This window comes from Esox lucius, chromosome 19 (assembly GCF_011004845.1).
Source record: "Esox lucius isolate fEsoLuc1 chromosome 19, fEsoLuc1.pri, whole genome shotgun sequence".
NCBI classification, from domain to species: Eukaryota; Metazoa; Chordata; class Actinopteri; order Esociformes; family Esocidae; genus Esox; species Esox lucius.
The window spans coordinates 4750090-4760421 of record NC_047587.1 but is presented as its reverse complement, the minus strand read 5'-3'; positions in this window follow the sequence as shown (position 1 = coordinate 4760421).

Sequence of the window (10332 nt, the reverse complement as noted above, 5' to 3'; positions counted from 1 at the left end):
TTCAATAATGTTCAAAACTATTTTGATGATCTTTAATTTCTGGCATGTCAAGAAGACAAAGTTGTTATAGCGAACGAATTCTGGAATAGTGTCCGCGTCTTTTCAATTAGACAATTTGGTTGTGTTCACCTATATACGGCTAATATATGAAACTTAATAGGTCTATAATATACTGTAGCATGTCAGATTGGGAAAATTAACATGGAAATACATGTGACAGATGTGCATGTGGAAATAAAATATCCTTACACAGAACATCTAATATGTGCTCAACCCAATCAGCCAACAAATCTTAACAGTAGTGACCGGACGCGCGAATTGGCTCGGAGCCTGGCTCCGAAATGTCAAGCCTGTCCGCTGGAAGCGAAAGGGCCGAGGCTTGTATCCGAGCAACAATATCACGTGATTGATGACGTTTGAAGCTTCGGACGTCACGCAACCATCAAATGTTTTTTTTTTTAAAGACATGGTGCTTTCCAACCACGCTTTAAAACACATGCAACTAAATTAGTCTGGAGCCTAATTATCAAGAACTAATGAAATTCACAACCCGGCGAATGTCAAAACGTTTCTGCTTACACATCATTAATTATCAATAACAAACGGGTAGGCCCAATACCATAGACTGTTGTTAGAATTGTATTGTAATTTCAGTACAAACATCACCTGGTCGGTGGCTCAGCATGCCGAACTGTGGAAGGCTAAGCAGTTCGTTTACGAAGCCCAGTTCGAGTTCCAGTGATTACTTTTTCCTATACGGTTTTAATGATAAACCTGACAACACTGTATTTGTAATTTCAGTGTCAGGAATATTTGCTCGTCGGTTTTTAATATCACACCTTAAATCTAGCATTGGATCCACCATATTTTAGGAAGGTTTTAACTCCAGCGTTTCTCTCATAGAGATGTATCATTCAGATGTACGATCACCAGGTGATTAACAAAGTCTGAAGCTTTGTTTGGTCTCTACTGACAGGCACCGGGGCTTTCCTCCATGCAGGGGCGAAAATCTGATATCAGCTTTGGAGGGGACAATTACATGACATTTTCTCAAGAGCTATTATTGAGGGGGACAGCGTCATCCGTTGGCTCACTACTGTAGCTCTACAAATTCAGCTATTGTGAGTGTGAACCCTACCAACATAAAACAAACTTACTGTATTAACCCCCCAAGATAGCTACGTGCATTGAGTGCCTTTCAAACGGTAGACATAAACACAGTCACGTTGCCAGCTAAGGAACACTACGTACATTGTACTGCAAGTTTCTCTCATTGACGCAAATTCAAACAGCTGCAAACACTGTTGATGTTACTGTAGCTGGCTAGCAACTGAAATCCAACCACCAACGACCTACTCTGTCAGATTCCCACCCAAATCTGACAAATCATAGGTTTCCCCTGGATGGGGGGGGTCGTCCCCCCCCCCCTGGGATTTCCACCTATTCCTCCATGCCCATTCATGTATAAGTGCTTCTCATAATTGGACTGCTAAGTGGTCACCTTATTTAGTCATTTATTTTACAAAGTTGTCAATGTTACTAGTCCATTAATGGCGCAGTTGGCAGGGTCGCAGGCTTTGGCCTTTTCTACTTGTTCTGGTGCGAGATTGACCAGACAGTGTTTAACTTTTTAAATGCAAACAATACTGTTTGTTGTTCTTTGAATAAATTGTTTTATTTTGTGTATCTTATGACTCTCTTGTCTTATTGGAAAGGCAAGAAGAACACGGGAGGGATACAAACCAGGCATTTTCCCTTCAGAAAACCATACAATTTCCCTTCAGAAAGAACACGCCTAACTACGCTACGAAGTCATGGTGGATAATCTGGAAAAGACGTCTATATGATGATTAAACATTTGATATTTATTCCTGACCAACAGGTGACACGCCTGTGCAGTGAGTTTCAAAGCCTCGAGAAATCAAACCGATTTTCAAACCATGTTGATGAAAGCCTCAAACGCTTCAGAAAGCCTCAGTTGCCCATCACTAGGTTTAATGGAACCACCGGGAAACCAAACAATAACCTACAACCCAAGAAAAGAAAACAGCAATCTAAGTAGGATCCACAATTAGAGGCAAAGCGGGGCCAGCTGCCTCTAATTGGGGACACTTGACACAAAACACAGAGATGCCTAGAGGCATTTATTCCCTGCCAGGTCCTGACTATGGCCCCCAGACCAGTGCAGAGATGGCTAGGGGCATCCTCATAGCCAGGACCTGACAGCATAACTAAATATTCTACAAAGAATGAATGAAATCCCATAGAAAAACTCAAGAGACAATGTGTGTATAGCCCAACAGGTTACCCACCGTTTGTTTAAATTGGGCCTGTACTCTGCCTCACCAGAAAACATTCGGCCAATGACCCTAGAACAAATACAACAGTTAAATCTCCCAGATCTACCATTGCAATCAATGACAGATGCAGGGAATATCCATCAGTGCACCTGCAGCCTGCCTCCCTGGGGTCAGGGGTCATGGAGAATCAGGGCATCTGTGCTGACTTTATTCTCTAGTGAGTCCCTGGCTGCTGATTGGCTGCCTGAGCCTGTAGTGCTGCTGCTGTGCTCGCCGGTGATTTCCCACGTCACCTACTTCTGCATGTGAATGTAATGGCTGCAAGACCTATGGGGGGGGGGGGGGGGGCATTTGGCCTGGAGGGGGAGTAGAGTAGACCGGCTGTGGCTGTCTGGAGAGGTAATGTGTTGGTAAAGGCTGTGTTGTGTTGGTAATGGCCACAATTATGAACCAGAGAGCGTCGCTGATGGGCCTGGAACAGGAGAGCCGATAGAGCACAGGAGAGATAAAGAAATGGCCCAAACCATATAAGCCAGACTGGGTGGAGGACAAGTGACTTTGTTCTACTGGTCTGGCCTGTCCTGGCAGGTGTCTGGTCTATTGCATTCACTGTGTGCTTGTTTTTTTTTTTACAGGAGCACGCCTTGCCGCTACATGTACTTACAGTCACATGCCATTTCAACTATCAGATGGGTTGAGCATGGCTTCGAGTTTTTGTGTCTGGAAATGCTTGGATTTATTTTCATTCGCAGACATCCGTTAAACATGAACTCTCTGGCCATAAATATGTTGAAAAACCGAAAGTAATCGCTGTGTTCAGAATCCTGACGGCTGTCATGGCATCATGTTTCATGAGATAAGGCTCTGGCTGCTTATGTGCCAGATACCATTATTCCATTTGTTTTGTTGATGTGTCATTATGGAATGCTTGTAGGCGAGGGACGGTAGACCCAGAGAGAGGTTAAACAGGAGAAGCCAGATATTGGTCGTTTTAATGGCCATGATGTGTGCCAAGACAATTAATCTCTGAGACATTTCTGATGAATTAAAAACAAGTGTTAACTTGGGATTTTGTAAGATTTTAGATGAGCCCTACTTTCTACTTTCCAGTTGTATCTAACATGTTAAACAAACAAAACAAAAAAAAACAGAGCAAAGCAAGTCACATAGCTCAAATATCTTGATTAATGAGTCTAATTTATGGAGGTAAAGTTCAGGGTTAAGGTTAGTGTTAGGTAAGGTTTAGGATCAGTTAACTGTGTTGTCCCCACTTAAATGGCTAAGTAAACATGTGTGTGTGTGTTTGGGGCATTGGTTAGATGGCACAAGCAGTGCACAGTGCCAGCTTAAGAGTGGACATGAAGCATCAGGGCGGATAAAAATCCCTCCTTTTATTGGCTGTTTGAACCCTCAGGTAAATGGAAGATTAGTTGTCCAAGGGAGAGGTGTGGGACGAGGTGCGAGTTGGAGGATGGATAGTAAAATAAAGATGGTAGGAAGAAATGGAGGACCAGAGAGGCCTACATTTCAGGGAAAGGTTCACCTACAGTTTTCTTGGCAGTATGAACGTTTGTGTGTGCTTGACTTTCACAGCCTAACCTTAGTAGGGGAATGTGCCTTGGCCTAGCTTTATGTTTGTGGTGTAGGAGTGATCTGTGTAGGTAGACAAGAATAGTTTGGGATACAAAGAAAAACCCACAGGTAACCTGAGGAGAAATACAGGCTGCTCTGTAAAAAAGACGGTGTGGTTGTTTAAAGGAGCACAATATGATGATACTTGAACAAGAAATAGCTGCATGTTCGAGATGCCAGAAAGAATCCTTTACTGCACCAAAGCCACACAAAAAAACCTGTTACAATATGCCCGACAACACCTTGACATGCCTCACAGTTTCTGGCACACTGTAATTTGGAGTGATGAGACCAAAATAGAGCTTTATGGTCACAACCATAAGAGCTATGTTTGGAGAGGGGTCAACAAGGTCTATAGTGAACAGAATACCATCCCCACTGTGAAGCATGGTGGTGGCTCACTGATGTTTTGGGGGTGTGTGAGCTCTAAAGGCATTGGGAATCTTGTGAACATTCATGGCAAGATACTGGCAGACAATTTGCATTCTTCTGCACAAAAGCTGCACATGGGACACTCTTGGACATTCCAGCATGACAATGACCCTAAGCACAAGGCTAAGTTGACCATCCAGTGGTTACAGCAGAAAAAGGTGAGGGTTCTGGAATGGCTATCACAATTTCCTGATCTCAATATCATTGGTACACACACACATACGGTTCATGCAAGACGACCAAAGACTTTGCATGACCTGGAGGCATTTTGCCAAGACGAATGGGCAGCTATACCACCTGCAAGAATTCAGGGCCTCATAGACAACTATTACAAAAGACAGCACAGTGTCATTGATGCTAAAGGGGGTAATACACAGTATTAAGAACTATGGGTATGCATACTTTTGAACAGGGGTCAGTTAATTTTTTTTCTTTGTTGCCATGTTTTGTTTTATGATTGTGCCATTCTGTTACAACCTGCAGTGGAATATGAATCCCATAAGAAATAAAATAAATATATGTTTTGCCTGCTCACTCATGTTTTCTTTAAAAATGGTACATATGTTACCAATTCTCCAAGGGTATGCAAACTTTTGAGCACAACTGTATGTTGAAAGAGAATGTCACTCCACTGATTTTATTGAACATATTGAACGTAATCGCGGTGTTCAAAGTAGCAGTATATTATCAAAATTCTTCAGAGGAATTGGTTGCACAGAGAGAGACTGTGTTTTATGTGTGTGTGTGTACTTTTTAGCAAATTTTCTTCAGGACCGAAATCCACCAAAATGTCCTAGTGAAGACATGTTGAAAAGTCAGGATTTTTTTTAAACCAAGTTTAGGTTTAAAAGGGTCTAGTTTTAGGCTGGTAAAAAAAACTTTATTCGAAAAGCAGCTGAAAATTAAAACATTTTTCGATCACAGACAATAAAAAAAATAAAGAAATACTCATACACATTATCGTATTTGAAAGTTCTTACAACACTTGTTGTTTTCCAAGCGTACATTTTTTATTGTGTTTTTGTGTGTGTGCCTGTGTGTGTGTGTCTGTGTGTGTCTGTGTGTGTGTGTACTGTAAGCTGGCACAAGCAGAACAAGTGTAAGAGTGGCCAGCTGGGGTGACCCCAGGGAGACTTACATCCATACTGGCTGTCTAAACCCCCACATAAATGGAAGATTAGTCGTCCCAGGGAAAGGTGTGGGTGTGATGCTGGTTAGGGCTGAGGATGGATGGCACAATAAAGCGGGTAGCATGGAATGGAGGACCAGGGAGGCATACATTTCAGGAAAAGGATCCCCTACAGTTTTCTTGGCAGCTCAAACACATTTGTGTGTGCTTGACTTTTACAGTCTAACTTTGGCAGAGAATGTACCTTGGCATTGCTTTACGTTTGTGATGTAGCAGGACTCTGAGTAGGCAGACAGGTCCCCAAAGCCCTGCTCAGAGATCACTTTCGTTTTGCTTTATTCTGCGCTGCTTTCTGCAGATGTTTCACGTTGAAATGAGGGTCAGAAAAGGTCATGCAAACTCTGGTGGTTATAAAGAGCACTGTTCAGTCCAGAAAACCCCACGGCTTAATGGCATACCATTAGAGGTATATCCACGGACTCTGGAAACGTGTCTACCTACGCAGGAGCTCTGCTACATAACAATCACAAAGCTAGGCACAGCAGATTCCCAGTCAACATTATCCTTTACAAGTCGAGCACAATCATTATTGTGTTTGAGCTGCAAAGAACACTGTAGGGGAGCTTTGCCCTGAAATGTATCCTTATTTGGTCCTCCATTTCTCCCATAGACAACAAACACTTCCTTCTATTTAGGTTTTAGACAGGTCCAATCTTGGATTACATCCTTGCTGGCAGCAGGTTGCTCTTACCAGGTGGCCTGGAGAGGATGAGTATCTGTACCACCTGCTCTCACTAAAGCTTAGTTCAAGGCTGTCTCTTTCTTTTCTCTACCCACCAAGTACCTCAGCTCTGCCATAGCTCTCAAGGTCTCTCTGGTTATGCAGATGACAATCACCATTTTATCGTATTCCACATGACCGCCATGTGGCAAAATGCATCTCTTTCAGCCAGGCAGCTTAGATGGCAGGCCCACCACCTTAAGCTCAACCTCAACTCCTGGTCACAACAGCTTTTTCTCTCCGGAAACACTTGCCCACGCACCTAAAGCTCTCAGTCATGATTGTAAACTGCACTATGTTCCCCTTCCACAGTGCAAAGAACCTTAGCCTGACCCTAGATAATAACCTGTCCTTTTGTACGAACTTCAAAGCAGTGACGTGTTCATAAAGACTCATACTCTAAAACATTCGTAGAGTACAACATTTCCTCACACGGTCATAATGGTCCTTCTGGACCATTGTAAATAATTTGGTCAGAAGCAGGTGATCCTTGTTTACTGTATTTACATTACCTGTGGTAAGTTGCAGGGAGGAAATTGCCTCTCAACTGGTTTAAGAAAGAGAAAAAATAACATGTTGATCCCTGTACCAATGGTAAGATGGTGAAGCCCAAAGATCTGTCAGAGGATGTCAGAAACAAAGATATTCTTAAAGGAAAATATTTCCAAGGTTAGGACCTTGGAATTTCTGTTAGCCAGGAGCCAGCACTATGGATGACACAGTAAGAGAAAGGTTGCAGAGAAAGAAACCATCTAGTGACACAATGGTTCTTGTCTTTCTCACCAGCCATTCACTGAAAGGGCCGTGCTCTGTGACCAAACAGAACCATCGACCCAACAGTTAGAAATGCAGATATTTAAGGGCCAATTTAAAGGTTTAAAATTTTAGGAGGAGATGAGGTCCTGGTCCACACCTGCGGATTACCTGGTTTGGGGGGCCGGTTGCTGTCCCTGTCCTTGTCCACCTGGTCATACTTCTGACCTAGTCTAAAATCAAATAGACTCTGGATTTAGCCCAGAGAAATGTATTTATTATTCCAATTGGACTCTTAATATCTCACCCGGCACAGCCAGAAGAGGACTGGTCACCCCTCTGAGCCTGGGTCCTCTTTAGGTTTCTTCCTAAAATCAGACCTTCTTAGGGAGTTTTTCCTAGCCACTGAAATTCAACACTACTGTTGACATAGGAGGGTATCCTTACGTTTCAGGAAGGTAGCCCAAGGGGGAGGTGGATGTATTCAAACAGGCCGTCTGGGATTGACTGAGCCCGATCTGGGCATTTGTTTTCACTGTCTCCATTTCCGGTAAAGTGGCCAACAGGGAAAAGCTTGTTGAAGCTTGAGGAACCTCTGTTAGTTCAAACTTGAGATGTGGCGTCAACGTGTCCTGATCTTTTCCATCCCAGGAGACCCCTCATTTCAGCATAAACCATCTGTCTTGGGGTGGTACACACTCCTGCATAGTTGATGTACCTTGTAGAGCCAGCAGAGGTCGTGAATGGGGTGCCCTGGTCAGTCACTGGGATTTTTTCGGCAGGCCCACAAATAGACAACAGCAAGAACCTCTGTTCCGGAGATGGATAGCCCTGATTGGTCGATGGGTTTACCCGTGATGGTCTTGACATGGCCAATGGCGTTGTGGAGGTCAGGTTCCCAGTGTTAGGCAACACTAAATTCACCTGTCAGCTCGAGGAGACCCTCACAACGAGCCCCTGCCTGGGGCCTCTAAGGGAAGCTTTACGCCCAGATCTCTTCTGCTTGGTTTTGGTTACAGGCCAGAGGGCATTATAGATTACAGGCCAGAGGGCAATTCCATCGTAACAGGACAGGTAACAACACCTGCTCTTACTATGCAGGGACCCTTGGGTGTGATGAGATGCAGCTTAAAGTTAGGATTGGAACAAGTGTCACCACGTTATGCATGAAGCAGTAATGGTTTCCTTTAGCCTCGGCAGGTCTTGTGCCAGGGTCGGCCAAACCAGGGTCACCATACACCGAGTCGATAAAACCAGACAGGTCACGGTTTCTCAAACGCACAGGCACCTCCCTGGTCAGCACAACCTCAGCCTGGCTGCAAGGGAGATGCCCCGCTTATTACCGAGAAGGCCAGGAAATCTTATTAGCAAAGACTCACCATGGTCAACGGCTACACCTTTGTTTTTTGTCTTCAGCCGTTCTCATAGGTAACTAATACCTGGAGGCCTCTAGACAAACGTCCGTACCACAAGGTCAGCCACACTGCAGTGTACTTTACAGTCCTAATGATCAAACACTAAAACTTACACATACCTCAAGGTCAGCCACACTGCAGTGTACTTTACAGTCCTAATGATCAAACACTAAAACATACACATACCTCAAGGTCAGCCACACTGCAGTGTACTTTACAGTCCTAATGATCAAACACTAAAACATACACATACCTCAAGGTCAGCCAAACTGCAGTGTACTTTACAGTCCTAATGATCAAACACTAAAACATACACATACCTCAAGGTCAGCCAAACTGCAGTGTACTTTACAGTCCTAATGATCAAACACTAAAACATACACATACCTCAAGGTCAGCCACACTGCAGTGTACTTTACAGTCCTAATGATCAAACACTAAAACATACACATACCTCAAGGTCAGCCACACTGCAGTGTACTTTACAGTCCTAATGATCAAACACTAAAACATACACATACCTCAAGGTCAGCCACACTGCAGTGTACTTTACAGTCCTAATGATCAAACACTAAAACATACACATACCTCAAGGTCACATACCGTCAGTTCCTTCTTTGGCCTGATCTGGTTCTGGGCTGCAGAACTAATACAATACTAAAACACATTATCTGTGATTATTCATTAGCTTGTTTCATTTCATGTGTGTAGTACATTCTGTAGGAAGTCGAAAACACGCACATCCAATCTCTTCAGGTGCGGGACACAAAAAACACTGGTAACGATAAAAGACAGTCCGAACTCTGGTAGTGGTCCAACAAAGAAATTTAATTAAATTAAACACACAAAGTGACAGTCCGAAGTGAAGTACACATTCTGGCCATTCATGGGTGATGTCATAGGATGTCCCTAATTTAGATTCTAACAACTTAAGAAAGGTTTATGTTTGCTGTTCCTGTGGAAAAAGTCCCATGTACGTGACCATCACACAGTGGTCTCTCCTAAAGCCCACACTTCCATTGACCTTTCAGTTCACCGCCATCAATAACTGAGACCAAATTGCTAAAGAATATTAAATTTGACACTAATAAATGCAACTGCTGAGCACCAAATATATCTGTGATGCCCTCTATAGGTGTGTGTGTGTGTGTTTATTTGTAAAGTAATTTTTTACATTAATCATGCAGTCCTTTGTTGTCCTGTCTTCTTGAAATCGCATGTCTATGGTCAGGTCTTCACTGAATTAAAAAAAAATATATAATAAAACATGTTTGCAAAATGTATAACAAAATAACTTTTGTTCTTGAATGAGGACAGCAGATGAGCAAACAAAGGTGACAACTGTCTGAGGGACAAACAGTTGTGAGAAGGAAAGGGCAGCTCCAAAAACAAATTCTGCACGTCAAAAAATGAAAGCTTATGGGATGTCCAAAAAATATCAGCTCCAACACAGCTGCTGCCATCGAATACTTTATTGTCTGCAATGTGACTCATAGCCTGGAAACACTATGATAGATATGAAACAAGGTTAACAAAATCGACCACCCGGGAGTAATTGAGCTATCAAAAGTGAGCTCTGACCCTAAAAGAACCCCTTGAGCCAAAAGGAGCGAGAGGACCCTTCCCCCCACAGCCACAGAGTCCACAGAGTCCACAGAGCAAACCTCCCAGACCGCTATGGGGACATCATGGGTAATGATAGCAGGCATCGTTCACAAAAAATGAAGAAAAATAGGGGTCATTGTGTCAGTGTAATCCCATGGGGGGCTGTGAGTGTGCTGACATGGAGAGAAATGCCTGCGGTTTCTGCTCCATTTGAGGCGTAACTAGTGGGTCCTGGGTAAATCCCTGTAGAGAGCAAGGCAGTGATGTATTGTAAACTGCCTCTGG